Source organism: Carex rostrata, chromosome 18 (assembly GCF_964058835.1).
Source record: "Carex rostrata chromosome 18, lpCarRost1.2, whole genome shotgun sequence".
In the NCBI taxonomy this organism is placed as follows: domain Eukaryota; kingdom Viridiplantae; phylum Streptophyta; class Magnoliopsida; order Poales; family Cyperaceae; genus Carex; species Carex rostrata.
This window is the reverse complement of record NC_135935.1, coordinates 6,167,145-6,189,232: the sequence shown is the minus strand read 5'-3', so window position 1 is coordinate 6,189,232 and position 22,088 is coordinate 6,167,145. Positions and strand designations below refer to the sequence as shown.

Genomic DNA, 22,088 nt, shown 5'->3' with positions numbered 1-22,088 from the left:
CGACGCGCGGCAACAAAAAATAAAATAAAATAAAATAAAAAGGAATGCAACACAGGGACTTCCCAGGAGGTCACCCATCCTAGTACTACTCCTGCCCAAGCACGCTTAACTGCGGAGTTCCGATGGGATCCGGTGCTTTAGTGCTGGTATGATCGCATCCGTTATAGAATGACTCAAACCTCTACTTAAACGCAAATAACGACTATTTTAATTTAAAAACCGATTTAATTTCATCAAAAATTATCTAACTAATTTAATTTAATTTAATTTAATTTACAAGTTAAAATTCCATAATTCGATAAAACTCCGAGACAACCGCCTCGTGCGCTCATATACAGAATTACGCCATTTGCGGGTGCGACGCGCGGCAACAAAAAATAAAATAAAATAAAATAAAAAGGAATGCAACACAGGGACTTCCCAGGAGGTCACCCATCCTAGTACTACTCCTGCCCAAGCACGCTTAACTGCGTAGTTCCGATGGGATCCGGTGCTTTAGTGCTGGTATGATCGCATCCGTTATAGAATGACTCAAACCTCTACTTAAACGCAAATAACGACTATTTTAATTTAAAAACCGATTTAATTTCATCAAAAATTATCTAACTAATTTAATTTAATTTAATTTAATTTACAAGTTAAAATTCCATAATTCGATAAAACTCCGAGACAACCGCCTCGTGCGCTCATATACAGAATTACGCCATTTGCGGGTGCGACGCGCGGCTACAAAAAATAAAATAAAATAAAATAAAAAGGAATGCAACACAGGGACTTCCCAGGAGGTCACCCATCCTAGTACTACTCCTGCCCAAGCACGCTTAACTGCGGAGTTCCGATGGGATCCGGTGCTTTAGTGCTGGTATGATCGCATCCGTTATAGAATGACTCAAACCTCTACTTAAACGCAAATAACGACTATTTTAATTTAAAAACCGATTTAATTTCATCAAAAATTATCTAACTAATTTAATTTAATTTAATTTAATTTACAAGTTAAAATTCCATAATTCGATAAAACTCCGAGACAACCGCCTCGTGCGCTCATATACAGAATTACGCCATTTGCGGGTGCGACGCGCGGCAACAAAAAATAAAATAAAATAAAATAAAAAGGAATGCAACACAGGGACTTCCCAGGAGGTCACCCATCCTAGTACTACTCCTGCCCAAGCACGCTTAACTGCGTAGTTCCGATGGGATCCGGTGCTTTAGTGCTGGTATGATCGCATCCGTTATAGAATGACTCAAACCTCTACTTAAACGCAAATAACGACTATTTTAATTTAAAAACCGATTTAATTTCATCAAAAATTATCTAACTAATTTAATTTAATTTAATTTAATTTACAAGTTAAAATTCCATAATTCGATAAAACTCCGAGACAACCGCCTCGTGCGCTCATATACAGAATTACGCCATTTGCGGGTGCGACGCGCGGCTACAAAAAATAAAATAAAATAAAATAAAAAGGAATGCAACACAGGGACTTCCCAGGAGGTCACCCATCCTAGTACTACTCCTGCCCAAGCACGCTTAACTGCGGAGTTCCGATGGGATCCGGTGCTTTAGTGCTGGTATGATCGCATCCGTTATAGAATGACTCAAACCTCTACTTAAACGCAAATAACGACTATTTTAATTTAAAAACCGATTTAATTTCATCAAAAATTATCTAACTAATTTAATTTAATTTAATTTAATTTACAAGTTAAAATTCCATAATTCGATAAAACTCCGAGACAACCGCCTCGTGCGCTCATATACAGAATTACGCCATTTGCGGGTGCGACGCGCGGCAACAAAAAATAAAATAAAATAAAATAAAAAGGAATGCAACACAGGGACTTCCCAGGAGGTCACCCATCCTAGTACTACTCCTGCCCAAGCACGCTTAACTGCGGAGTTCCGGTGGGATCCGGTGCTTTAGTGCTGGTATGATCGCATCCGTTATAGAATGACTCAAACCTCTACTTAAACGCAAATAACGACTATTTTAATTTAAAAACCGATTTAATTTCATCAAAAATTATCTAACTAATTTAATTTATTTTAATTTAATTTACATGTTAAAATTCCATAATTCGATAAAACTCCGAGACAACCGCCTCGTGCGCTCATATACAGAATTACGCCATTTGCGGGTGCGACGCGCGGCAACAAAAAATAAAATAAAATAAAATAAAAAGGAATGCAACACAGGGACTTCCCAGGAGGTCACCCATCCTAGTACTACTCCTGCCCAAGCACGCTTAACTGCGGATTTCCGATGGGATCCGGTGCTTTAGTGCTGGTATGATCGCATCCGTTATAGAATGACTCAAACCTCGACTTAAACGCAAATAACGACTATTTTAATTTAAAAACCGATTTAATTTCATCAAAAATTATCTAACTAATTTAATTTAATTTAATTTAATTTACAAGTTAAAATTCCATAATTCGATAAAACTCCGAGACAACCGCCTCGTGCGCTCATATACAGAATTACGCCATTTGCGGGTGCGACGCGCGGCAACAAAAAATAAAATAAAATAAAATAAAAAGGAATGCAACACAGGGACTTCCCAGGAGGTCACCCATCCTAGTACTACTCCTGCCCAAGCACGCTTAACTGCGGAGTTCCGATGGGATCCGGTGCTTTAGTGCTGGTATGATCGCATCCGTTATAGAATGACTCAAACCTCTACTTAAACGCAAATAACGACTATTTTAATTTAAAAACCGATTTAATTTCATCAAAAATTATCTAACTAATTTAATTTAATTTAATTTAATTTACAAGTTAAAATTCCATAATTCGATAAAACTCCGAGACAACCGCCTCGTGCGCTCATATACAGAATTACGCCATTTGCGGGTGCGACGCGCGGCAACAAAAAATAAAATAAAATAAAATAAAAAGGAATGCAACACAGGGACTTCCCAGGAGGTCACCCATCCTAGTACTACTCCTGCCCAAGCACGCTTAACTGCGGAGTTCCGATGGGATCCGGTGCTTTAGTGCTGGTATGATCGCATCCGTTATAGAATGACTCAAACCTCTACTTAAACGCAAATAACGACTATTTTAATTTAAAAACCGATTTAATTTCATCAAAAATTATCTAACTAATTTAATTTAATTTAATTTAATTTACAAGTTAAAATTCCATAATTCGATAAAACTCCGAGACAACCGCCTCGTGCGCTCATATACAGAATTACGCCATTTGCGGGTGCGACGCGCGGCAACAAAAAATAAAATAAAATAAAATAAAAAGGAATGCAACACAGGGACTTCCCAGGAGGTCACCCATCCTAGTACTACTCCTGCCCAAGCACGCTTAACTGCGGAGTTCCGATGGGATCCGGTGCTTTAGTGCTGGTATGATCGCATCCGTTATAGAATGACTCAAACCTCGACTTAAACGCAAATAACGACTATTTTAATTTAAAAACCGATTTAATTTCATCAAAAATTATCTAACTAATTTAATTTAATTTAATTTAATTTACAAGTTAAAATTCCATAATTCGATAAAACTCCGAGACAACCGCCTCGTGCGCTCATATACAGAATTACGCCATTTGCGGGTGCGACGCGCGGCAACAAAAAATAAAATAAAATAAAATAAAAAGGAATGCATCACAGGGACTTCCCAGGAGGTCACCCATCCTAGTACTACTCCTGCCCAAGCACGCTTAACTGCGGAGTTCCGATGGGATCCGGTGCTTTAGTGCTGGTATGATCGCATCCGTTATAGAATGACTCAAACCTCTACTTAAACGCAAATAACGACTATTTTAATTTAAAAACCGATTTAATTTCATCAAAAATTATCTAACTAATTTAATTTATTTTAATTTAATTTACATGTTAAAATTCCATAATTCGATAAAACTCCGAGACAACCGCCTCGTGCGCTCATATACAGAATTACGCCATTTGCGGGTGCGACGCGCGGCAACAAAAAATAAAATAAAATAAAATAAAAAGGAATGCATCACAGGGACTTCCCAGGAGGTCACCCATCCTAGTACTACTCCTGCCCAAGCACGCTTAACTGCGGAGTTCCGATGGGATCCGGTGCTTTAGTGCTGGTATGATCGCATCCGTTATAGAATGACTCAAACCTCGACTTAAACGCAAATAACGACTATTTTAATTTAAAAACCGATTTAATTTCATCAAAAATTATCTAACTAATTTAATTTAATTTAATTTAATTTACAAGTTAAAATTCCATAATTCGATAAAACTCCGAGACAACCGCCTCGTGCGCTCATATACAGAATTACGCCATTTGCGGGTGCGACGCGCGGCAACAAAAAATAAAATAAAATAAAATAAAAAGGAATGCAACACAGGGACTTCCCAGGAGGTCACCCATCCTAGTACTACTCCTGCCCAAGCACGCTTAACTGCGGAGTTCCGATGGGATCCGGTGCTTTAGTGCTGGTATGATCGCATCCGTTATAGAATGACTCAAACCTCTACTTAAACGCAAATAACGACTATTTTAATTTAAAAACCGATTTAATTTCATCAAAAATTATCTAACTAATTTAATTTACAAGTTAAAATTCCATAATTCGATAAAACTCCGAGACAACCGCCTCGTGCGCTCATATACAGAATTACGCCATTTGCGGGTGCGACGCGCGGCAACAAAAAATAAAATAAAATAAAATAAAAAGGAATGCAACACAGGGACTTCCAGGAGGTCACCCATCCTAGTACTACTCCTGCCCAAGCACGCTTAACTGCGGAGTTCCGATGGGATCCGGTGCTTTAGTGCTGGTATGATCGCATCCGTTATAGAATGACTCAAACCTCTACTTAAACGCAAATAACGACTATTTTAATTTAAAAACCGATTTAATTTCATCAAAAATTATCTAACTAATTTAATTTAATTTAATTTAATTTACAAGTTAAAATTCCATAATTCGATAAAACTCCGAGACAACCGCCTCGTGCGCTCATATACAGAATTACGCCATTTGCGGGTGCGACGCGCGGCAACAAAAAATAAAATAAAATAAAATAAAAAGGAATGCAACACAGGGACTTCCCAGGAGGTCACCCATCCTAGTACTAGTCCTGCCCAAGCACGCTTAACTGCGGAGTTCCGATGGGATCCGGTGCTTTAGTGCTGGTATGATCGCATCCGTTATAGAATGACTCAAACCTCTACTTAAACGCAAATAACGACTATTTTAATTTAAAAACCGATTTAATTTCATCAAAAATTATCTAACTAATTTAATTTAATTTAATTTAATTTACAAGTTAAAATTCCATAATTCGATAAAACTCCGAGACAACCGCCTCGTGCGCTCATATACAGAATTACGCCATTTGCGGGTGCGACGCGCGGCAACAAAAAATAAAATAAAATAAAATAAAAAGGAATGCAACACAGGGACTTCCCAGGAGGTCACCCATCCTAGTACTACTCCTGCCCAAGCACGCTTAACTGCGGAGTTCCGATGGGATCCGGTGCTTTAGTGCTGGTATGATCGCATCCGTTATAGAATGACTCAAACCTCTACTTAAACGCAAATAACGACTATTTTAATTTAAAAACCGATTTAATTTCATCAAAAATTATCTAACTAATTTAATTTAATTTAATTTAATTTACAAGTTAAAATTCCATAATTCGATAAAACTCCGAGACAACCGCCTCGTGCGCTCATATACAGAATTACGCCATTTGCGGGTGCGACGCGCGGCAACAAAAAATAAAATAAAATAAAATAAAAAGGAATGCAACACAGGGACTTCCCAGGAGGTCACCCATCCTAGTACTACTCCTGCCCAAGCACGCTTAACTGCGGAGTTCCGATGGGATCCGGTGCTTTAGTGCTGGTATGATCGCATCCGTTATAGAATGACTCAAACCTCTACTTAAACGCAAATAACGACTATTTTAATTTAAAAACCGATTTAATTTCATCAAAAATTATCTAACTAATTTAATTTATTTTAATTTAATTTACAAGTTAAAATTCCATAATTCGATAAAACTCCGAGACAACCGCCTCGTGCGCTCATATACAGAATTACGCCATTTGCGGGTGCGACGCGCGGCAACAAAAAATAAAATAAAATAAAATAAAAAGGAATGCAACACAGGGACTTCCCAGGAGGTCACCCATCCTAGTACTACTCCTGCCCAAGAACGCTTAACTGCGGAGTTCCGATGGGATCCGGTGCTTTAGTGCTGGTATGATCGCATCCGTTATAGAATGACTCAAACCTCTACTTAAACGCAAATAACGACTATTTTAATTTAAAAACCGATTTAATTTCATCAAAAATTATCTAACTAATTTAATTTAATTTAATTTAATTTACAAGTTAAAATTCCATAATTCGATAAAACTCCGAGACAACCGCCTCGTGCGCTCATATACAGAATTACGCCATTTGCGGGTGCGACGCGCGGCAACAAAAAATAAAATAAAATAAAATAAAAAGGAATGCAACACAGGGACTTCCCAGGAGGTCACCCATCCTAGTACTACTCCTGCCCAAGCACGCTTAACTGCGGAGTTCCGATGGGATCCGGTGCTTTAGTGCTGGTATGATCGCATCCGTTATAGAATGACTCAAACCTCTACTTAAACGCAAATAACGACTATTTTAATTTAAAAACCGATTTAATTTCATCAAAAATTATCTAACTAATTTAATTTAATTTAATTTAATTTACAAGTTAAAATTCCATAATTCGATAAAACTCCGAGACAACCGCCTCGTGCGCTCATATACAGAATTACGCCATTTGCGGGTGCGACGCGCGGCAACAAAAAATAAAATAAATTAAAATAAAAAGGAATGCAACACAGGGACTTCCCAGGAGGTCACCCATCCTAGTACTAGTCCTGCCCAAGCACGCTTAACTGCGGAGTTCCGATGGGATCCGGTGCTTTAGTGCTGGTATGATCGCATCCGTTATAGAATGACTCAAACCTCTACTTAAACGCAAATAACGACTATTTTAATTTAAAAACCGATTTAATTTCATCAAAAATTATCTAACTAATTTAATTTAATTTAATTTAATTTACAAGTTAAAATTCCATAATTCGATAAAACTCCGAGACAACCGCCTCGTGCGCTCATATACAGAATTACGCCATTTGCGGGTGCGACGCGCGGCAACAAAAAATAAAATAAAATAAAATAAAAAGGAATGCAACACAGGGACTTCCCAGGAGGTCACCCATCCTAGTACTACTCCTGCCCAAGCACGCTTAACTGCGGAGTTCCGATGGGATCCGGTGCTTTAGTGCTGGTATCATCGCATCCGTTATAGAATGACTCAAACCTCTACTTAAACGCAAATAACGACTATTTTAATTTAAAAACCGATTTAATTTCATCAAAAATTATCTAACTAATTTAATTTAATTTAATTTAATTTACAAGTTAAAATTCCATAATTCGATAAAACTCCGAGACAACCGCCTCGTGCGCTCATATACAGAATTACGCCATTTGCGGGTGCGACGCGCGGCAACAAAAAATAAAATAAAATAAAATAAAAAGGAATGCAACACAGGGACTTCCCAGGAGGTCACCCATCCTAGTACTACTCCTGCCCAAGCACGCTTAACTGCGGAGTTCCGATGGGATCCGGTGCTTTAGTGCTGGTATGATCGCATCCGTTATAGAATGACTGAAACCTCTACTTAAACGCAAATAACGACTATTTTAATTTAAAAACCGATTTAATTTCATCAAAAATTATCTAACTAATTTAATTTATTTTAATTTAATTTACAAGTTAAAATTCCATAATTCGATAGAACTCCGAGACAACCGCCTCGTGCGCTCATATACAGAATTACGCCATTTGCGGGTGCGACGCGCGGCAACAAAAAATAAAATAAAATAAAATAAAAAGGAATGCAACACAGGGACTTCCCAGGAGGTCACCCATCCTAGTACTACTCCTGCCCAAGAACGCTTAACTGCGGAGTTCCGATGGGATCCGGTGCTTTAGTGCTGGTATGATCGCATCCGTTATAGAATGACTCAAACCTCTACTTAAACGCAAATAACGACTATTTTAATTTAAAAACCGATTTAATTTCATCAAAAATTATCTAACTAATTTAATTTAATTTAATTTAATTTACAAGTTAAAATTCCATAATTCGATAAAACTCCGAGACAACCGCCTCGTGCGCTCATATACAGAATTACGCCATTTGCGGGTGCGACGCGCGGCAACAAAAAATAAAATAAAATAAAATAAAAAGGAATGCAACACAGGGACTTCCCAGGAGGTCACCCATCCTAGTACTACTCCTGCCCAAGCACGCTTAACTGCGGAGTTCCGATGGGATCCGGTGCTTTAGTGCTGGTATGATCGCATCCGTTATAGAATGACTCAAACCTCTACTTAAACGCAAATAACGACTATTTTAATTTAAAAACCGATTTAATTTCATCAAAAATTATCTAACTAATTTAATTTAATTTAATTTAATTTACAAGTTAAAATTCCATAATTCGATAAAACTCCGAGACAACCGCCTCGTGCGCTCATATACAGAATTACGCCATTTGCGGGTGCGACGCGCGGCAACAAAAAATAAAATAAAATAAAATAAAAAGGAATGCAACACAGGGACTTCCCAGGAGGTCACCCATCCTAGTACTACTCCTGCCCAAGCACGCTTAACTGCGGAGTTCCGATGGGATCCGGTGCTTTAGTGCTGGTATGATCGCATCCGTTATAGAATGACTCAAACCTCTACTTAAACGCAAATAACGACTATTTTAATTTAAAAACCGATTTAATTTCATCAAAAATTATCTAACTAATTTAATTTAATTTAATTTAATTTACAAGTTAAAATTCCATAATTCGATAGAACTCCGAGACAACCGCCTCGTGCGCTCATATACAGAATTACGCCATTTGCGGGTGCGACGCGCGGCAACAAAAAATAAAATAAAATAAAATAAAAAGGAATGCAACACAGGGACTTCCCAGGAGGTCACCCATCCTAGTACTACTCCTGCCCAAGCACGCTTAACTGCGGAGTTCCGATGGGATCCGGTGCTTTAGTGCTGGTATGATCGCATCCGTTATAGAATGACTCAAACCTCTACTTAAACGCAAATAACGACTATTTTAATTTAAAAACCGATTTAATTTCATCAAAAATTATCTAACTAATTTAATTTAATTTAATTTAATTTACAAGTTAAAATTCCATAATTCGATAGAACTCCGAGACAACCGCCTCGTGCGCTCATATACAGAATTACGCCATTTGCGGGTGCGACGCGCGGCAACAAAAAATAAAATAAAATAAAATAAAAAGGAATGCAACACAGGGACTTCCCAGGAGGTCACCCATCCTAGTACTACTCCTGCCCAAGCACGCTTAACTGCGGAGTTCCGATGGGATCCGGTGCTTTAGTGCTGGTATGATCGCATCCGTTATTGAATGACTCAAACCTCTACTTAAACGCAAATAACGACTATTTTAATTTAAAAACCGATTTAATTTCATCAAAAATTATCTAACTAATTTAATTTAATTTAATTTAATTTACAAGTTAAAATTCCATAATTCGATAAAACTCCGAGACAACCGCCTCGTGCGCTCATATACAGAATTACGCCATTTGCGGGTGCGACGCGCGGCAACAAAAAATAAAATAAAATAAAATAAAAAGGAATGCAACACAGGGACTTCCCAGGAGGTCACCCATCCTAGTACTACTCCTGCCCAAGCACGCTTAACTGCGGAGTTCCGATGGGATCCGGTGCTTTAGTGCTGGTATGATCGCATCCGTTATAGAATGACTCAAACCTCTACTTAAACGCAAATAACGACTATTTTAATTTAAAAACCGATTTAATTTCATCAAAAATTATCTAACTAATTTAATTTAATTTAATTTAATTTACAAGTTAAAATTCCATAATTCGATAAAACTCCGAGACAACCGCCTCGTGCGCTCATATACAGAATTACGCCATTTGCGGGTGCGACGCGCGGCAACAAAAAATAAAATAAAATAAAATAAAAAGGAATGCAACACAGGGACTTCCCAGGAGGTCACCCATCCTAGTACTACTCCTGCCCAAGCACGCTTAACTGCGGAGTTCCGATGGGATCCGGTGCTTTAGTGCTGGTATGATCGCATCCGTTATAGAATGACTCAAACCTCTACTTAAACGCAAATAACGACTATTTTAATTTAAAAACCGATTTAATTTCATCAAAAATTATCTAACTAATTTAATTTAATTTAATTTAATTTACAAGTTAAAATTCCATAATTCGATAAAACTCCGAGACAACCGCCTCGTGCGCTCATATACAGAATTACGCCATTTGCGGGTGCGACGCGCGGCAACAAAAAATAAAATAAAATAAAATAAAAAGGAATGCAACACAGGGACTTCCCAGGAGGTCACCCATCCTAGTACTACTCCTGCCCAAGCACGCTTAACTGCGGAGTTCCGATGGGATCCGGTGCTTTAGTGCTGGTATGATCGCATCCGTTATAGAATGACTCAAACCTCTACTTAAACGCAAATAACGACTATTTTAATTTAAAAACCGATTTAATTTCATCAAAAATTATCTAACTAATTTAATTTAATTTAATTTAATTTACAAGTTAAAATTCCATAATTCGATAGAACTCCGAGACAACCGCCTCGTGCGCTCATATACAGAATTACGCCATTTGCGGGTGCGACGCGCGGCAACAAAAAATAAAATAAAATAAAATAAAAAGGAATGCAACACAGGGACTTCCCAGGAGGTCACCCATCCTAGTACTACTCCTGCCCAAGCACGCTTAACTGCGGAGTTCCGATGGGATCCGGTGCTTTAGTGCTGGTATGATCGCATCCGTTATAGAATGACTCAAACCTCTACTTAAACGCAAATAACGACTATTTTAATTTAAAAACCGATTTAATTTCATCAAAAATTATCTAACTAATTTAATTTAATTTAATTTAATTTACAAGTTAAAATTCCATAATTCGATAGAACTCCGAGACAACCGCCTCGTGCGCTCATATACAGAATTACGCCATTTGCGGGTGCGACGCGCGGCAACAAAAAATAAAATAAAATAAAATAAAAAGGAATGCAACACAGGGACTTCCCAGGAGGTCACCCATCCTAGTACTACTCCTGCCCAAGCACGCTTAACTGCGGAGTTCCGATGGGATCCGGTGCTTTAGTGCTGGTATGATCGCATCCGTTATAGAATGACTCAAACCTCTACTTAAACGCAAATAACGACTATTTTAATTTAAAAACCGATTTAATTTCATCAAAAATTATCTAACTAATTTAATTTAATTTAATTTAATTTACAAGTTAAAATTCCATAATTCGATAAAACTCCGAGACAACCGCCTCGTGCGCTCATATACAGAATTACGCCATTTGCGGGTGCGACGCGCGGCAACAAAAAATAAAATAAAATAAAATAAAAAGGAATGCAACACAGGGACTTCCCAGGAGGTCACCCATCCTAGTACTACTCCTGCCCAAGCACGCTTAACTGCGGAGTTCCGATGGGATCCGGTGCTTTAGTGCTGGTATGATCGCATCCGTTATAGAATGACTCAAACCTCTACTTAAACGCAAATAACGACTATTTTAATTTAAAAACCGATTTAATTTCATCAAAAATTATCTAACTAATTTAATTTAATTTAATTTAATTTACAAGTTAAAATTCCATAATTCGATAAAACTCCGAGACAACCGCCTCGTGCGCTCATATACAGAATTACGCCATTTGCGGGTGCGACGCGCGGCAACAAAAAATAAAATAAAATAAAATAAAAAGGAATGCAACACAGGGACTTCCCAGGAGGTCACCCATCCTAGTACTACTCCTGCCCAAGCACGCTTAACTGCGGAGTTCCGATGGGATCCGGTGCTTTAGTGCTGGTATGATCGCATCCGTTATAGAATGACTCAAACCTCTACTTAAACGCAAATAACGACTATTTTAATTTAAAAACCGATTTAATTTCATCAAAAATTATCTAACTAATTTAATTTAATTTAATTTAATTTACAAGTTAAAATTCCATAATTCGATAAAACTCCGAGACAACCGCCTCGTGCGCTCATATACAGAATTACGCCATTTGCGGGTGCGACGCGCGGCAACAAAAAATAAAATAAAATAAAATAAAAAGGAATGCAACACAGGGACTTCCCAGGAGGTCACCCATCCTAGTACTACTCCTGCCCAAGCACGCTTAACTGCGGAGTTCCGATGGGATCCGGTGCTTTAGTGCTGGTATGATCGCATCCGTTATAGAATGACTCAAACCTCTACTTAAACGCAAATAACGACTATTTTAATTTAAAAACCGATTTAATTTCATCAAAAATTATCTAACTAATTTAATTTAATTTAATTTAATTTACAAGTTAAAATTCCATAATTCGATAAAACTCCGAGACAACCGCCTCGTGCGCTCATATACAGAATTACGCCATTTGCGGGTGCGACGCGCGGCAACAAAAAATAAAATAAAATAAAATAAAAAGGAATGCAACACAGGGACTTCCCAGGAGGTCACCCATCCTAGTACTACTCCTGCCCAAGCACGCTTAACTGCGGAGTTCCGATGGGATCCGGTGCTTTAGTGCTGGTATGATCGCATCCGTTATAGAATGACTCAAACCTCTACTTAAACGCAAATAACGACTATTTTAATTTAAAAACCGATTTAATTTCATCAAAAATTATCTAACTAATTTAATTTAATTTAATTTAATTTACAAGTTAAAATTCCATAATTCGATAAAACTCCGAGACAACCGCCTCGTGCGCTCATATACAGAATTACGCCATTTGCGGGTGCGACGCGCGGCAACAAAAAATAAAATAAAATAAAATAAAAAGGAATGCAACACAGGGACTTCCCAGGAGGTCACCCATCCTAGTACTACTCCTGCCCAAGCACGCTTAACTGCGGAGTTCCGATGGGATCCGGTGCTTTAGTGCTGGTATGATCGCATCCGTTATAGAATGACTCAAACCTCTACTTAAACGCAAATAACGACTATTTTAATTTAAAAACCGATTTAATTTCATCAAAAATTATCTAACTAATTTAATTTAATTTAATTTAATTTACAAGTTAAAATTCCATAATTCGATAAAACTCCGAGACAACCGCCTCGTGCGCTCATATACAGAATTACGCCATTTGCGGGTGCGACGCGCGGCAACAAAAAATAAAATAAAATAAAATAAAAAGGAATGCAACACAGGGACTTCCCAGGAGGTCACCCATCCTAGTACTACTCCTGCCCAAGCACGCTTAACTGCGGAGTTCCGATGGGATCCGGTGCTTTAGTGCTGGTATGATCGCATCCGTTATAGAATGACTCAAACCTCTACTTAAACGCAAATAACGACTATTTTAATTTAAAAACCGATTTAATTTCATCAAAAATTATCTAACTAATTTAATTTAATTTAATTTAATTTACAAGTTAAAATTCCATAATTCGATAAAACTCCGAGACAACCGCCTCGTGCGCTCATATACAGAATTACGCCATTTGCGGGTGCGACGCGCGGCAACAAAAAATAAAATAAAATAAAATAAAAAGGAATGCAACACAGGGACTTCCCAGGAGGTCACCCATCCTAGTACTACTCCTGCCCAAGCACGCTTAACTGCGGAGTTCCGATGGGATCCGGTGCTTTAGTGCTGGTATGATCGCATCCGTTATAGAATGACTCAAACCTCTACTTAAACGCAAATAACGACTATTTTAATTTAAAAACCGATTTAATTTCATCAAAAATTATCTAACTAATTTAATTTAATTTAATTTAATTTACAAGTTAAAATTCCATAATTCGATAAAACTCCGAGACAACCGCCTCGTGCGCTCATATACAGAATTACGCCATTTGCGGGTGCGACGCGCGGCAACAAAAAATAAAATAAAATAAAATAAAAAGGAATGCAACACAGGGACTTCCCAGGAGGTCACCCATCCTAGTACTACTCCTGCCCAAGCACGCTTAACTGCGGAGTTCCGATGGGATCCGGTGCTTTAGTGCTGGTATGATCGCATCCGTTATAGAATGACTCAAACCTCTACTTAAACGCAAATAACGACTATTTTAATTTAAAAACCGATTTAATTTCATCAAAAATTATCTAACTAATTTAATTTAATTTAATTTAATTTACAAGTTAAAATTCCATAATTCGATAAAACTCCGAGACAACCGCCTCGTGCGCTCATATACAGAATTACGCCATTTGCGGGTGCGACGCGCGGCAACAAAAAGTAAAATAAAATAAAATAAAAAGGAATGCAACACAGGGACTTCCCAGGAGGTCACCCATCCTAGTACTACTCCTGCCCAAGCACGCTTAACTGCGGAGTTCCGATGGGATCCGGTGCTTTAGTGCTGGTATGATCGCATCCGTTATAGAATGACTCAAACCTCTACTTAAACGCAAATAACGACTATTTTAATTTAAAAACCGATTTAATTTCATCAAAAATTATCTAACTAATTTAATTTAATTTAATTTAATTTACAAGTTAAAATTCCATAATTCGATAAAACTCCGAGACAACCGCCTCGTGCGCTCATATACAGAATTACGCCATTTGCGGGTGCGACGCGCGGCAACAAAAAATAAAATAAAATAAAATAAAAAGGAATGCAACACAGGGACTTCCCAGGAGGTCACCCATCCTAGTACTACTCCTGCCCAAGCACGCTTAACTGCGGAGTTCCGATGGGATCCGGTGCTTTAGTGCTGGTATGATCGCATCCGTTATAGAATGACTCAAACCTCTACTTAAACGCAAATAACGACTATTTTAATTTAAAAACCGATTTAATTTCATCAAAAATTATCTAACTAATTTAATTTAATTTAATTTAATTTACAAGTTAAAATTCCATAATTCGATAAAACTCCGAGACAACCGCCTCGTGCGCTCATATACAGAATTACGCCATTTGCGGGTGCGACGCGCGGCAACAAAAAATAAAATAAAATAAAATAAAAAGGAATGCAACACAGGGACTTCCCAGGAGGTCACCCATCCTAGTACTACTCCTGCCCAAGCACGCTTAACTGCGGAGTTCCGATGGGATCCGGTGCTTTAGTGCTGGTATGATCGCATCCGTTATAGAATGACTCAAACCTCTACTTAAACGCAAATAACGACTATTTTAATTTAAAAACCGATTTAATTTCATCAAAAATTATCTAACTAATTTAATTTAATTTAATTTAATTTACAAGTTAAAATTCCATAATTCGATAAAACTCCGAGACAACCGCCTCGTGCGCTCATATACAGAATTACGCCATTTGCGGGTGCGACGCGCGGCAACAAAAAATAAAATAAAATAAAATAAAAAGGAATGCAACACAGGGACTTCCCAGGAGGTCACCCATCCTAGTACTACTCCTGCCCAAGCACGCTTAACTGCGGAGTTCCGATGGGATCCGGTGCTTTAGTGCTGGTATGATCGCATCCGTTATAGAATGACTCAAACCTCTACTTAAACGCAAATAACGACTATTTTAATTTAAAAACCGATTTAATTTCATCAAAAATTATCTAACTAATTTAATTTAATTTAATTTAATTTACAAGTTAAAATTCCATAATTCGATAAAACTCCGAGACAACCGCCTCGTGCGCTCATATACAGAATTACGCCATTTGCGGGTGCGACGCGCGGCAACAAAAAATAAAATAAAATAAAATAAAAAGGAATGCAACACAGGGACTTCCCAGGAGGTCACCCATCCTAGTACTACTCCTGCCCAAGCACGCTTAACTGCGGAGTTCCGATGGGATCCGGTGCTTTAGTGCTGGTATGATCGCATCCGTTATAGAATGACTCAAACCTCTACTTAAACGCAAATAACGACTATTTTAATTTAAAAACCGATTTAATTTCATCAAAAATTATCTAACTAATTTAATTTAATTTAATTTAATTTACAAGTTAAAATTCCATAATTCGATAAAACTCCGAGACAACCGCCTCGTGCGCTCATATACAGAATTACGCCATTTGCGGGTGCGACGCGCGGCAACAAAAAGTAAAATAAAATAAAATAAAAAGGAATGCAACACAGGGACTTCCCAGGAGGTCACCCATCCTAGTACTACTCCTGCCCAAGCACGCTTAACTGCGGAGTTCCGATGGGATCCGGTGCTTTAGTGCTGGTATGATCGCATCCGTTATAGAATGACTCAAACCTCTACTTAAACGCAAATAACGACTATTTTAATTTAAAAACCGATTTAATTTCATCAAAAATTATCTAACTAATTTAATTTAATTTAATTTAATTTACAAGTTAAAATTCCATAATTCGATAAAACTCCGAGACAACCGCCTCGTGCGCTCATATACAGAATTACGCCATTTGCGGGTGCGACGCGCGGCAACAAAAAATAAAATAAAATAAAATAAAAAGGAATGCAACACAGGGACTTCCCAGGAGGTCACCCATCCTAGTACTACTCCTGCCCAAGCACGCTTAACTGCGGAGTTCCGATGGGATCCGGTGCTTTAGTGCTGGTATGATCGCATCCGTTATAGAATGACTCAAACCTCTACTTAAACGCAAATAACGACTATTTTAATTTAAAAACCGATTTAATTTCATCAAAAATTATCTAACTAATTTAATTTAATTTAATTTAATTTACAAGTTAAAATTCCATAATTCGATAAAACTCCGAGACAACCGCCTCGTGCGCTCATATACAGAATTACGCCATTTGCGGGTGCGACGCGCGGCAACAAAAAATAAAATAAAATAAAATAAAAAGGAATGCAACACAGGGACTTCCCAGGAGGTCACCCATCCTAGTACTACTCCTGCCCAAGCACGCTTAACTGCGGAGTTCCGATGGGATCCGGTGCTTTAGTGCTGGTATGATCGCATCCGTTATAGAATGACTCAAACCTCTACTTAAACGCAAATAACGACTATTTTAATTTAAAAACCGATTTAATTTCATCAAAAATTATCTAACTAATTTAATTTAATTTAATTTAATTTACAAGTTAAAATTCCATAATTCGATAAAACTCCGAGACAACCGCCTCGTGCGCTCATATACAGAATTACGCCATTTGCGGGTGCGACGCGCGGCAACAAAAAATAAAATAAAATAAAATAAAAAGGAATGCAACACAGGGACTTCCCAGGAGGTCACCCATCCTAGTACTACTCCTGCCCAAGCACGCTTAACTGCGGAGTTCCGATGGGATCCGGTGCTTTAGTGCTGGTATGATCGCATCCGTTATAGAATGACTCAAACCTCTACTTAAACGCAAATAACGACTATTTTAATTTAAAAACCGATTTAATTTCATCAAAAATTATCTAACTAATTTAATTTAATTTAATTTAATTTACAAGTTAAAATTCCATAATTCGATAGAACTCCGAGACAACCGCCTCGTGCGCTCATATACAGAATTACGCCATTTGCGGGTGCGACGCGCGGCAACAAAAAATAAAATAAAATAAAATAAAAAGGAATGCAACACAGGGACTTCCCAGGAGGTCACCCATCCTAGTACTACTCCTGCCCAAGCACGCTTAACTGCGGAGTTCCGATGGGATCCGGTGCTTTAGTGCTGGTATGATCGCATCCGTTATAGAATGACTCAAACCTCTACTTAAACGCAAATAACGACTATTTTAATTTAAAAACCGATTTAATTTCATCAAAAATTATCTAACTAATTTAATTTAATTTAATTTAATTTACAAGTTAAAATTCCATAATTCGATAAAACTCCGAGACAACCGCCTCGTGCGCTCATATACAGAATTACGCCATTTGCGGGTGCGACGCGCGGCAACAAAAAATAAAATAAAATAAAATAAAAAGGAATGCAACACAGGGACTTCCCAGGAGGTCACCCATCCTAGTACTACTCCTGCCCAAGCACGCTTAACTGCGGAGTTCCGATGGGATCCGGTGCTTTAGTGCTGGTATGATCGCATCCGTTATAGAATGACTCAAACCTCTACTTAAACGCAAATAACGACTATTTTAATTTAAAAACCGATTTAATTTCATCAAAAATTATCTAACTAATTTAATTTAATTTAATTTAATTTACAAGTTAAAATTCCATAATTCGATAAAACTCCGAGACAACCGCCTCGTGCGCTCATATACAGAATTACGCCATTTGCGGGTGCGACGCGCGGCAACAAAAAATAAAATAAAATAAAATAAAAAGGAATGCAACACAGGGACTTCCCAGGAGGTCACCCATCCTAGTACTACTCCTGCCCAAGCACGCTTAACTGCGGAGTTCCGATGGGATCCGGTGCTTTAGTGCTGGTATGATCGCATCCGTTATAGAATGACTCAAACCTCTACTTAAACGCAAATAACGACTATTTTAATTTAAAAACCGATTTAATTTCATCAAAAATTATCTAACTAATTTAATTTAATTTAATTTAATTTACAAGTTAAAATTCCATAATTCGATAAAACTCCGAGACAACCGCCTCGTGCGCTCATATACAGAATTACGCCATTTGCGGGTGCGACGCGCGGCAACAAAAAATAAAATAAAATAAAATAAAAAGGAATGGAACACAGGGACTTCCCAGGAGGTCACCCATCCTAGTACTACTCCTGCCCAAGCACGCTTAACTGCGGAGTTCCGATGGGATCCGGTGCTTTAGTGCTGGTATGATCGCATCCGTTATAGAATGACTCAAACCTCTACTTAAACGCAAATAACGACTATTTTAATTTAAAAACCGATTTAATTTCATCAAAAATTATCTAACTAATTTAATTTAATTTAATTTAATTTACAAGTTAAAATTCCATAATTCGATAAAACTCCGAGACAACCGCCTCGTGCGCTCATATACAGAATTACGCCATTTGCGGGTGCGACGCGCGGCAACAAAAAATAAAATAAAATAAAATAAAAAGGAATGGAACACAGGGACTTCCCAGGAGGTCACCCATCCTAGTACTACTCCTGCCCAAGCACGCTTAACTGCAGAGTTCCGATGGGATCCGGTGCTTTAGTGCTGGTATGATCGCATCCGTTATAGAATGACTCAAACCTCTACTTAAACGCAAATAACGACTATTTTAATTTAAAAACCGATTTAATTTCATCAAAAATTATCTAACTAATTTAATTTAATTTAATTTAATTTACAAGTTAAAATTCCATAATTCGATAAAACTCCGAGACAACCGCCTCGTGCGCTCATATACAGAATTACGCCATTTGCGGGTGCGACGCGCGGCAACAAAAAATAAAATAAAATAAAATAAAAAGGAATGCAACACAGGGACTTCCCAGGAGGTCACCCATCCTAGTACTACTCCTGCCCAAGCACGCTTAACTGCGGAGTTCCGATGGGATCCGGTGCTTTAGTGCTGGTATGATCGCATCCGTTATAGAATGACTCAAACCTCTACTTAAACGCAAATAACGACTATTTTAATTTAAAAACCGATTTAATTTCATCAAAAATTATCTAACTAATTTAATTTAATTTAATTTAATTTACAAGTTAAAATTCCATAATTCGATAAAACTCCGAGACAACCGCCTCGTGCGCTCATATACAGAATTACGCCATTTGCGGGTGCGACGCGCGGCAACAAAAAATAAAATAAAATAAAATAAAAAGGAATGCAACACAGGGACTTCCCAGGAGGTCACCCATCCTAGTACTACTCCTGCCCAAGCACGCTTAACTGCGGAGTTCCGATGGGATCCGGTGCTTTAGTGCTGGTATGATCGCATCCGTTATAGAATGACTCAAACCTCTACTTAAACGCAAATAACGACTATTTTAATTTAAAAACCGATTTAATTTCATCAAAAATTATCTAACTAATTTAATTTAATTTAATTTAATTTACAAGTTAAAATTCCATAATTCGATAAAACTCCGAGACAACCGCCTCGTGCGCTCATATACAGAATTACGCCATTTGCGGGTGCGACGCGCGGCAACAAAAAATAAAATAAAATAAAATAAAAAGGAATGCAACACAGGGACTTCCCAGGAGGTCACCCATCCTAGTACTACTCCTGCCCAAGCACGCTTAACTGCGGAGTTCCGATGGGATCCGGTGCTTTAGTGCTGGTATGATCGCATCCGTTATAGAATGACTCAAACCTCTACTTAAACGCAAATAACGACTATTTTAATTTAAAAACCGATTTAATTTCATCAAAAATTATCTAACTAATTTAATTTAATTTAATTTAATTTACAAGTTAAAATTCCATAATTCGATAAAACTCCGAGACAACCGCCTCGTGCGCTCATATACAGAATTACGCCATTTGCGGGTGCGACGCGCGGCAACAAAAAATAAAATAAAATAAAATAAAAAGGAATGCAACACAGGGACTTCCCAGGAGGTCACCCATCCTAGTACTACTCCTGCCCAAGCACGCTTAACTGCGGAGTTCCGATGGGATCCGGTGCTTTAGTGCTGGTATGATCGCATCCGTTATAGAATGACTCAAACCTCTACTTAAACGCAAATAACGACTATTTTAATTTAAAAACCGATTTAATTTCATCAAAAATTATCTAACTAATTTAATTTAATTTAATTTAATTTACAAGTTAAAATTCCATAATTCGATAAAACTCCGAGACAACCGCCTCGTGCGCTCATATACAGAATTACGCCATTTGCGGGTGCGACGCGCGGCAACAAAAAATAAAATAAAATAAAATAAAAAGGAATGCAACACAGGGACTTCCCAGGAGGTCACCCATCCTAGTACTACTCCTGCCCAAGCACGCTTAACTGCGGAGTTCCGATGGGATCCGGTGCTTTAGTGCTGGTATGATCGCATCCGTTATAGAATGACTCAAACCTCTACTTAAACGCAAATAACGACTATTTTAATTTAAAAACCGATTTAATTTCATCAAAAATTATCTAACTAATTTAATTTAATTTAATTTAATTTACAAGTTAAAATTCCATAATTCGATAGAACTCCGAGACAACCGCCTCGTGCGCTCATATACAGAATTACGCCATTTGCGGGTGCGACGCGCGGCAACAAAAAATAAAATAAAATAAAATAAAAAGGAATGCAACACAGGGACTTCCCAGGAGGTCACCCATCCTAGTACTACTCCTGCCCAAGCACGCTTAACTGCGGAGTTCCGATGGGATCCGGTGCTTTAGTGCTGGTATGATCGCATCCGTTATAGAATGACTCAAACCTCTACTTAAACGCAAATAACGACTATTTTAATTTAAAAACCGATTTAATTTCATCAAAAATTATCTAACTAATTTAATTTAATTTAATTTAATTTACAAGTTAAAATTCCATAATTCGATAAAACTCCGAGACAACCGCCTCGTGCGCTCATATACAGAATTACGCCATTTGCGGGTGCGACGCGCGGCAACAAAAAATAAAATAAAATAAAATAAAAAGGAATGCAACACAGGGACTTCCCAGGAGGTCACCCATCCTAGTACTACTCCTGCCCAAGCACGCTTAACTGCGGAGTTCCGATGGGATCCGGTGCTTTAGTGCTGGTATGATCGCATCCGTTATAGAATGACTCAAACCTCTACTTAAACGCAAATAACGACTATTTTAATTTAAAAACCGATTTAATTTCATCAAAAATTATCTAACTAATTTAATTTAATTTAATTTAATTTACAAGTTAAAATTCCATAATTCGATAAAACTCCGAGACAACCGCCTCGTGCGCTCATATACAGAATTACGCCATTTGCGGGTGCGACGCGCGGCAACAAAAAATAAAATAAAATAAAATAAAAAGGAATGCAACACAGGGACTTCCCAGGAGGTCACCCATCCTAGTACTACTCCTGCCCAAGCACGCTTAACTGCGGAGTTCCGATGGGATCCGGTGCTTTAGTGCTGGTATGATCGCATCCGTTATAGAATGACTCAAACCTCTACTTAAACGCAAATAACGACTATTTTAATTTAAAAACCGATTTAATTTCATCAAAAATTATCTAACTAATTTAATTTAATTTA

The 22,088-nt window shown here is 37.8% G+C and overlaps 62 non-coding genes across 62 annotated transcripts; all 62 read right to left on the bottom strand.

The window, feature by feature from the left end:
- Nucleotides 1–41: 41 nt before the first annotated feature.
- LOC144570334 (5S ribosomal RNA) lies at nt 42–160 on the bottom strand. The gene has a single exon (XR_013516605.1). It is a non-coding gene; the product is annotated as a 5S ribosomal RNA (ribosomal RNA).
- Nucleotides 161–399: 239 nt separating this feature from the next.
- LOC144570724 (5S ribosomal RNA) lies at nt 400–518 on the bottom strand. Its single transcript, XR_013516979.1, has one exon. It is a non-coding gene; the product is annotated as a 5S ribosomal RNA (ribosomal RNA).
- Nucleotides 519–757: 239 nt separating this feature from the next.
- On the bottom strand, nt 758–876 carry LOC144570333 (5S ribosomal RNA). Its single transcript, XR_013516604.1, has one exon. It is a non-coding gene; the product is annotated as a 5S ribosomal RNA (ribosomal RNA).
- A 239-nt stretch (nt 877–1,115) lies between these two features.
- On the bottom strand, nt 1,116–1,234 carry LOC144570723 (5S ribosomal RNA). The gene has a single exon (XR_013516978.1). It is a non-coding gene; the product is annotated as a 5S ribosomal RNA (ribosomal RNA).
- Nucleotides 1,235–1,473: 239 nt separating this feature from the next.
- On the bottom strand, nt 1,474–1,592 carry LOC144570331 (5S ribosomal RNA). Its single transcript, XR_013516603.1, has one exon. It is a non-coding gene; the product is annotated as a 5S ribosomal RNA (ribosomal RNA).
- A 239-nt stretch (nt 1,593–1,831) lies between these two features.
- On the bottom strand, nt 1,832–1,950 carry LOC144570623 (5S ribosomal RNA). The gene has a single exon (XR_013516883.1). It is a non-coding gene; the product is annotated as a 5S ribosomal RNA (ribosomal RNA).
- Nucleotides 1,951–2,189: 239 nt separating this feature from the next.
- LOC144570653 (5S ribosomal RNA) lies at nt 2,190–2,308 on the bottom strand. Its single transcript, XR_013516912.1, has one exon. It is a non-coding gene; the product is annotated as a 5S ribosomal RNA (ribosomal RNA).
- Nucleotides 2,309–2,547: 239 nt separating this feature from the next.
- On the bottom strand, nt 2,548–2,666 carry LOC144570329 (5S ribosomal RNA). The gene has a single exon (XR_013516601.1). It is a non-coding gene; the product is annotated as a 5S ribosomal RNA (ribosomal RNA).
- Nucleotides 2,667–2,905: 239 nt separating this feature from the next.
- Nucleotides 2,906–3,024, bottom strand: LOC144570328 (5S ribosomal RNA). Its single transcript, XR_013516600.1, has one exon. It is a non-coding gene; the product is annotated as a 5S ribosomal RNA (ribosomal RNA).
- A 239-nt stretch (nt 3,025–3,263) lies between these two features.
- LOC144570327 (5S ribosomal RNA) lies at nt 3,264–3,382 on the bottom strand. Its single transcript, XR_013516599.1, has one exon. It is a non-coding gene; the product is annotated as a 5S ribosomal RNA (ribosomal RNA).
- Nucleotides 3,383–3,621: 239 nt separating this feature from the next.
- LOC144570597 (5S ribosomal RNA) lies at nt 3,622–3,740 on the bottom strand. Its single transcript, XR_013516858.1, has one exon. It is a non-coding gene; the product is annotated as a 5S ribosomal RNA (ribosomal RNA).
- Nucleotides 3,741–3,979: 239 nt separating this feature from the next.
- On the bottom strand, nt 3,980–4,098 carry LOC144570595 (5S ribosomal RNA). Its single transcript, XR_013516856.1, has one exon. It is a non-coding gene; the product is annotated as a 5S ribosomal RNA (ribosomal RNA).
- A 239-nt stretch (nt 4,099–4,337) lies between these two features.
- LOC144570326 (5S ribosomal RNA) lies at nt 4,338–4,456 on the bottom strand. The gene has a single exon (XR_013516598.1). It is a non-coding gene; the product is annotated as a 5S ribosomal RNA (ribosomal RNA).
- Nucleotides 4,457–4,680: 224 nt separating this feature from the next.
- On the bottom strand, nt 4,681–4,798 carry LOC144570708 (5S ribosomal RNA). Its single transcript, XR_013516964.1, has one exon. It is a non-coding gene; the product is annotated as a 5S ribosomal RNA (ribosomal RNA).
- Nucleotides 4,799–5,037: 239 nt separating this feature from the next.
- LOC144570464 (5S ribosomal RNA) lies at nt 5,038–5,156 on the bottom strand. Its single transcript, XR_013516728.1, has one exon. It is a non-coding gene; the product is annotated as a 5S ribosomal RNA (ribosomal RNA).
- A 239-nt stretch (nt 5,157–5,395) lies between these two features.
- Nucleotides 5,396–5,514, bottom strand: LOC144570325 (5S ribosomal RNA). Its single transcript, XR_013516596.1, has one exon. It is a non-coding gene; the product is annotated as a 5S ribosomal RNA (ribosomal RNA).
- A 239-nt stretch (nt 5,515–5,753) lies between these two features.
- Nucleotides 5,754–5,872, bottom strand: LOC144570324 (5S ribosomal RNA). Its single transcript, XR_013516595.1, has one exon. It is a non-coding gene; the product is annotated as a 5S ribosomal RNA (ribosomal RNA).
- Nucleotides 5,873–6,111: 239 nt separating this feature from the next.
- Nucleotides 6,112–6,230, bottom strand: LOC144570648 (5S ribosomal RNA). Its single transcript, XR_013516907.1, has one exon. It is a non-coding gene; the product is annotated as a 5S ribosomal RNA (ribosomal RNA).
- A 239-nt stretch (nt 6,231–6,469) lies between these two features.
- LOC144570323 (5S ribosomal RNA) lies at nt 6,470–6,588 on the bottom strand. Its single transcript, XR_013516594.1, has one exon. It is a non-coding gene; the product is annotated as a 5S ribosomal RNA (ribosomal RNA).
- Nucleotides 6,589–6,827: 239 nt separating this feature from the next.
- Nucleotides 6,828–6,946, bottom strand: LOC144570463 (5S ribosomal RNA). Its single transcript, XR_013516727.1, has one exon. It is a non-coding gene; the product is annotated as a 5S ribosomal RNA (ribosomal RNA).
- A 239-nt stretch (nt 6,947–7,185) lies between these two features.
- LOC144570472 (5S ribosomal RNA) lies at nt 7,186–7,304 on the bottom strand. The gene has a single exon (XR_013516736.1). It is a non-coding gene; the product is annotated as a 5S ribosomal RNA (ribosomal RNA).
- Nucleotides 7,305–7,543: 239 nt separating this feature from the next.
- LOC144570322 (5S ribosomal RNA) lies at nt 7,544–7,662 on the bottom strand. Its single transcript, XR_013516593.1, has one exon. It is a non-coding gene; the product is annotated as a 5S ribosomal RNA (ribosomal RNA).
- A 239-nt stretch (nt 7,663–7,901) lies between these two features.
- LOC144570647 (5S ribosomal RNA) lies at nt 7,902–8,020 on the bottom strand. The gene has a single exon (XR_013516906.1). It is a non-coding gene; the product is annotated as a 5S ribosomal RNA (ribosomal RNA).
- A 239-nt stretch (nt 8,021–8,259) lies between these two features.
- Nucleotides 8,260–8,378, bottom strand: LOC144570320 (5S ribosomal RNA). Its single transcript, XR_013516592.1, has one exon. It is a non-coding gene; the product is annotated as a 5S ribosomal RNA (ribosomal RNA).
- Nucleotides 8,379–8,617: 239 nt separating this feature from the next.
- Nucleotides 8,618–8,736, bottom strand: LOC144570319 (5S ribosomal RNA). The gene has a single exon (XR_013516591.1). It is a non-coding gene; the product is annotated as a 5S ribosomal RNA (ribosomal RNA).
- A 239-nt stretch (nt 8,737–8,975) lies between these two features.
- Nucleotides 8,976–9,094, bottom strand: LOC144570317 (5S ribosomal RNA). The gene has a single exon (XR_013516589.1). It is a non-coding gene; the product is annotated as a 5S ribosomal RNA (ribosomal RNA).
- A 239-nt stretch (nt 9,095–9,333) lies between these two features.
- LOC144570316 (5S ribosomal RNA) lies at nt 9,334–9,452 on the bottom strand. Its single transcript, XR_013516588.1, has one exon. It is a non-coding gene; the product is annotated as a 5S ribosomal RNA (ribosomal RNA).
- A 239-nt stretch (nt 9,453–9,691) lies between these two features.
- Nucleotides 9,692–9,810, bottom strand: LOC144570315 (5S ribosomal RNA). The gene has a single exon (XR_013516587.1). It is a non-coding gene; the product is annotated as a 5S ribosomal RNA (ribosomal RNA).
- A 239-nt stretch (nt 9,811–10,049) lies between these two features.
- On the bottom strand, nt 10,050–10,168 carry LOC144570314 (5S ribosomal RNA). Its single transcript, XR_013516586.1, has one exon. It is a non-coding gene; the product is annotated as a 5S ribosomal RNA (ribosomal RNA).
- A 239-nt stretch (nt 10,169–10,407) lies between these two features.
- On the bottom strand, nt 10,408–10,526 carry LOC144570313 (5S ribosomal RNA). Its single transcript, XR_013516585.1, has one exon. It is a non-coding gene; the product is annotated as a 5S ribosomal RNA (ribosomal RNA).
- A 239-nt stretch (nt 10,527–10,765) lies between these two features.
- LOC144570311 (5S ribosomal RNA) lies at nt 10,766–10,884 on the bottom strand. The gene has a single exon (XR_013516583.1). It is a non-coding gene; the product is annotated as a 5S ribosomal RNA (ribosomal RNA).
- A 239-nt stretch (nt 10,885–11,123) lies between these two features.
- On the bottom strand, nt 11,124–11,242 carry LOC144570310 (5S ribosomal RNA). Its single transcript, XR_013516582.1, has one exon. It is a non-coding gene; the product is annotated as a 5S ribosomal RNA (ribosomal RNA).
- Nucleotides 11,243–11,481: 239 nt separating this feature from the next.
- On the bottom strand, nt 11,482–11,600 carry LOC144570309 (5S ribosomal RNA). Its single transcript, XR_013516581.1, has one exon. It is a non-coding gene; the product is annotated as a 5S ribosomal RNA (ribosomal RNA).
- A 239-nt stretch (nt 11,601–11,839) lies between these two features.
- LOC144570308 (5S ribosomal RNA) lies at nt 11,840–11,958 on the bottom strand. The gene has a single exon (XR_013516580.1). It is a non-coding gene; the product is annotated as a 5S ribosomal RNA (ribosomal RNA).
- Nucleotides 11,959–12,197: 239 nt separating this feature from the next.
- On the bottom strand, nt 12,198–12,316 carry LOC144570307 (5S ribosomal RNA). Its single transcript, XR_013516579.1, has one exon. It is a non-coding gene; the product is annotated as a 5S ribosomal RNA (ribosomal RNA).
- Nucleotides 12,317–12,555: 239 nt separating this feature from the next.
- On the bottom strand, nt 12,556–12,674 carry LOC144570304 (5S ribosomal RNA). The gene has a single exon (XR_013516577.1). It is a non-coding gene; the product is annotated as a 5S ribosomal RNA (ribosomal RNA).
- Nucleotides 12,675–12,913: 239 nt separating this feature from the next.
- LOC144570303 (5S ribosomal RNA) lies at nt 12,914–13,032 on the bottom strand. Its single transcript, XR_013516576.1, has one exon. It is a non-coding gene; the product is annotated as a 5S ribosomal RNA (ribosomal RNA).
- Nucleotides 13,033–13,271: 239 nt separating this feature from the next.
- Nucleotides 13,272–13,390, bottom strand: LOC144570302 (5S ribosomal RNA). The gene has a single exon (XR_013516575.1). It is a non-coding gene; the product is annotated as a 5S ribosomal RNA (ribosomal RNA).
- Nucleotides 13,391–13,629: 239 nt separating this feature from the next.
- On the bottom strand, nt 13,630–13,748 carry LOC144570301 (5S ribosomal RNA). The gene has a single exon (XR_013516574.1). It is a non-coding gene; the product is annotated as a 5S ribosomal RNA (ribosomal RNA).
- A 239-nt stretch (nt 13,749–13,987) lies between these two features.
- On the bottom strand, nt 13,988–14,106 carry LOC144570300 (5S ribosomal RNA). The gene has a single exon (XR_013516573.1). It is a non-coding gene; the product is annotated as a 5S ribosomal RNA (ribosomal RNA).
- A 239-nt stretch (nt 14,107–14,345) lies between these two features.
- LOC144570299 (5S ribosomal RNA) lies at nt 14,346–14,464 on the bottom strand. The gene has a single exon (XR_013516572.1). It is a non-coding gene; the product is annotated as a 5S ribosomal RNA (ribosomal RNA).
- Nucleotides 14,465–14,703: 239 nt separating this feature from the next.
- On the bottom strand, nt 14,704–14,822 carry LOC144570298 (5S ribosomal RNA). Its single transcript, XR_013516571.1, has one exon. It is a non-coding gene; the product is annotated as a 5S ribosomal RNA (ribosomal RNA).
- A 239-nt stretch (nt 14,823–15,061) lies between these two features.
- Nucleotides 15,062–15,180, bottom strand: LOC144570297 (5S ribosomal RNA). The gene has a single exon (XR_013516570.1). It is a non-coding gene; the product is annotated as a 5S ribosomal RNA (ribosomal RNA).
- Nucleotides 15,181–15,419: 239 nt separating this feature from the next.
- LOC144570296 (5S ribosomal RNA) lies at nt 15,420–15,538 on the bottom strand. Its single transcript, XR_013516569.1, has one exon. It is a non-coding gene; the product is annotated as a 5S ribosomal RNA (ribosomal RNA).
- Nucleotides 15,539–15,777: 239 nt separating this feature from the next.
- Nucleotides 15,778–15,896, bottom strand: LOC144570295 (5S ribosomal RNA). Its single transcript, XR_013516568.1, has one exon. It is a non-coding gene; the product is annotated as a 5S ribosomal RNA (ribosomal RNA).
- Nucleotides 15,897–16,135: 239 nt separating this feature from the next.
- LOC144570293 (5S ribosomal RNA) lies at nt 16,136–16,254 on the bottom strand. Its single transcript, XR_013516565.1, has one exon. It is a non-coding gene; the product is annotated as a 5S ribosomal RNA (ribosomal RNA).
- Nucleotides 16,255–16,493: 239 nt separating this feature from the next.
- Nucleotides 16,494–16,612, bottom strand: LOC144570292 (5S ribosomal RNA). The gene has a single exon (XR_013516564.1). It is a non-coding gene; the product is annotated as a 5S ribosomal RNA (ribosomal RNA).
- Nucleotides 16,613–16,851: 239 nt separating this feature from the next.
- On the bottom strand, nt 16,852–16,970 carry LOC144570291 (5S ribosomal RNA). Its single transcript, XR_013516563.1, has one exon. It is a non-coding gene; the product is annotated as a 5S ribosomal RNA (ribosomal RNA).
- Nucleotides 16,971–17,209: 239 nt separating this feature from the next.
- On the bottom strand, nt 17,210–17,328 carry LOC144570290 (5S ribosomal RNA). The gene has a single exon (XR_013516562.1). It is a non-coding gene; the product is annotated as a 5S ribosomal RNA (ribosomal RNA).
- Nucleotides 17,329–17,567: 239 nt separating this feature from the next.
- LOC144570288 (5S ribosomal RNA) lies at nt 17,568–17,686 on the bottom strand. Its single transcript, XR_013516561.1, has one exon. It is a non-coding gene; the product is annotated as a 5S ribosomal RNA (ribosomal RNA).
- Nucleotides 17,687–17,925: 239 nt separating this feature from the next.
- LOC144570287 (5S ribosomal RNA) lies at nt 17,926–18,044 on the bottom strand. Its single transcript, XR_013516560.1, has one exon. It is a non-coding gene; the product is annotated as a 5S ribosomal RNA (ribosomal RNA).
- A 239-nt stretch (nt 18,045–18,283) lies between these two features.
- Nucleotides 18,284–18,402, bottom strand: LOC144570286 (5S ribosomal RNA). Its single transcript, XR_013516559.1, has one exon. It is a non-coding gene; the product is annotated as a 5S ribosomal RNA (ribosomal RNA).
- A 239-nt stretch (nt 18,403–18,641) lies between these two features.
- LOC144570705 (5S ribosomal RNA) lies at nt 18,642–18,760 on the bottom strand. Its single transcript, XR_013516961.1, has one exon. It is a non-coding gene; the product is annotated as a 5S ribosomal RNA (ribosomal RNA).
- A 239-nt stretch (nt 18,761–18,999) lies between these two features.
- Nucleotides 19,000–19,118, bottom strand: LOC144570754 (5S ribosomal RNA). Its single transcript, XR_013517007.1, has one exon. It is a non-coding gene; the product is annotated as a 5S ribosomal RNA (ribosomal RNA).
- A 239-nt stretch (nt 19,119–19,357) lies between these two features.
- LOC144570285 (5S ribosomal RNA) lies at nt 19,358–19,476 on the bottom strand. The gene has a single exon (XR_013516558.1). It is a non-coding gene; the product is annotated as a 5S ribosomal RNA (ribosomal RNA).
- A 239-nt stretch (nt 19,477–19,715) lies between these two features.
- On the bottom strand, nt 19,716–19,834 carry LOC144570284 (5S ribosomal RNA). Its single transcript, XR_013516557.1, has one exon. It is a non-coding gene; the product is annotated as a 5S ribosomal RNA (ribosomal RNA).
- A 239-nt stretch (nt 19,835–20,073) lies between these two features.
- On the bottom strand, nt 20,074–20,192 carry LOC144570283 (5S ribosomal RNA). The gene has a single exon (XR_013516556.1). It is a non-coding gene; the product is annotated as a 5S ribosomal RNA (ribosomal RNA).
- Nucleotides 20,193–20,431: 239 nt separating this feature from the next.
- Nucleotides 20,432–20,550, bottom strand: LOC144570281 (5S ribosomal RNA). Its single transcript, XR_013516553.1, has one exon. It is a non-coding gene; the product is annotated as a 5S ribosomal RNA (ribosomal RNA).
- A 239-nt stretch (nt 20,551–20,789) lies between these two features.
- LOC144570280 (5S ribosomal RNA) lies at nt 20,790–20,908 on the bottom strand. The gene has a single exon (XR_013516552.1). It is a non-coding gene; the product is annotated as a 5S ribosomal RNA (ribosomal RNA).
- A 239-nt stretch (nt 20,909–21,147) lies between these two features.
- Nucleotides 21,148–21,266, bottom strand: LOC144570279 (5S ribosomal RNA). Its single transcript, XR_013516551.1, has one exon. It is a non-coding gene; the product is annotated as a 5S ribosomal RNA (ribosomal RNA).
- A 239-nt stretch (nt 21,267–21,505) lies between these two features.
- On the bottom strand, nt 21,506–21,624 carry LOC144570277 (5S ribosomal RNA). Its single transcript, XR_013516550.1, has one exon. It is a non-coding gene; the product is annotated as a 5S ribosomal RNA (ribosomal RNA).
- Nucleotides 21,625–21,863: 239 nt separating this feature from the next.
- LOC144570276 (5S ribosomal RNA) lies at nt 21,864–21,982 on the bottom strand. Its single transcript, XR_013516549.1, has one exon. It is a non-coding gene; the product is annotated as a 5S ribosomal RNA (ribosomal RNA).
- Between the last annotated feature and the right edge of the window lie 106 nt (nt 21,983–22,088).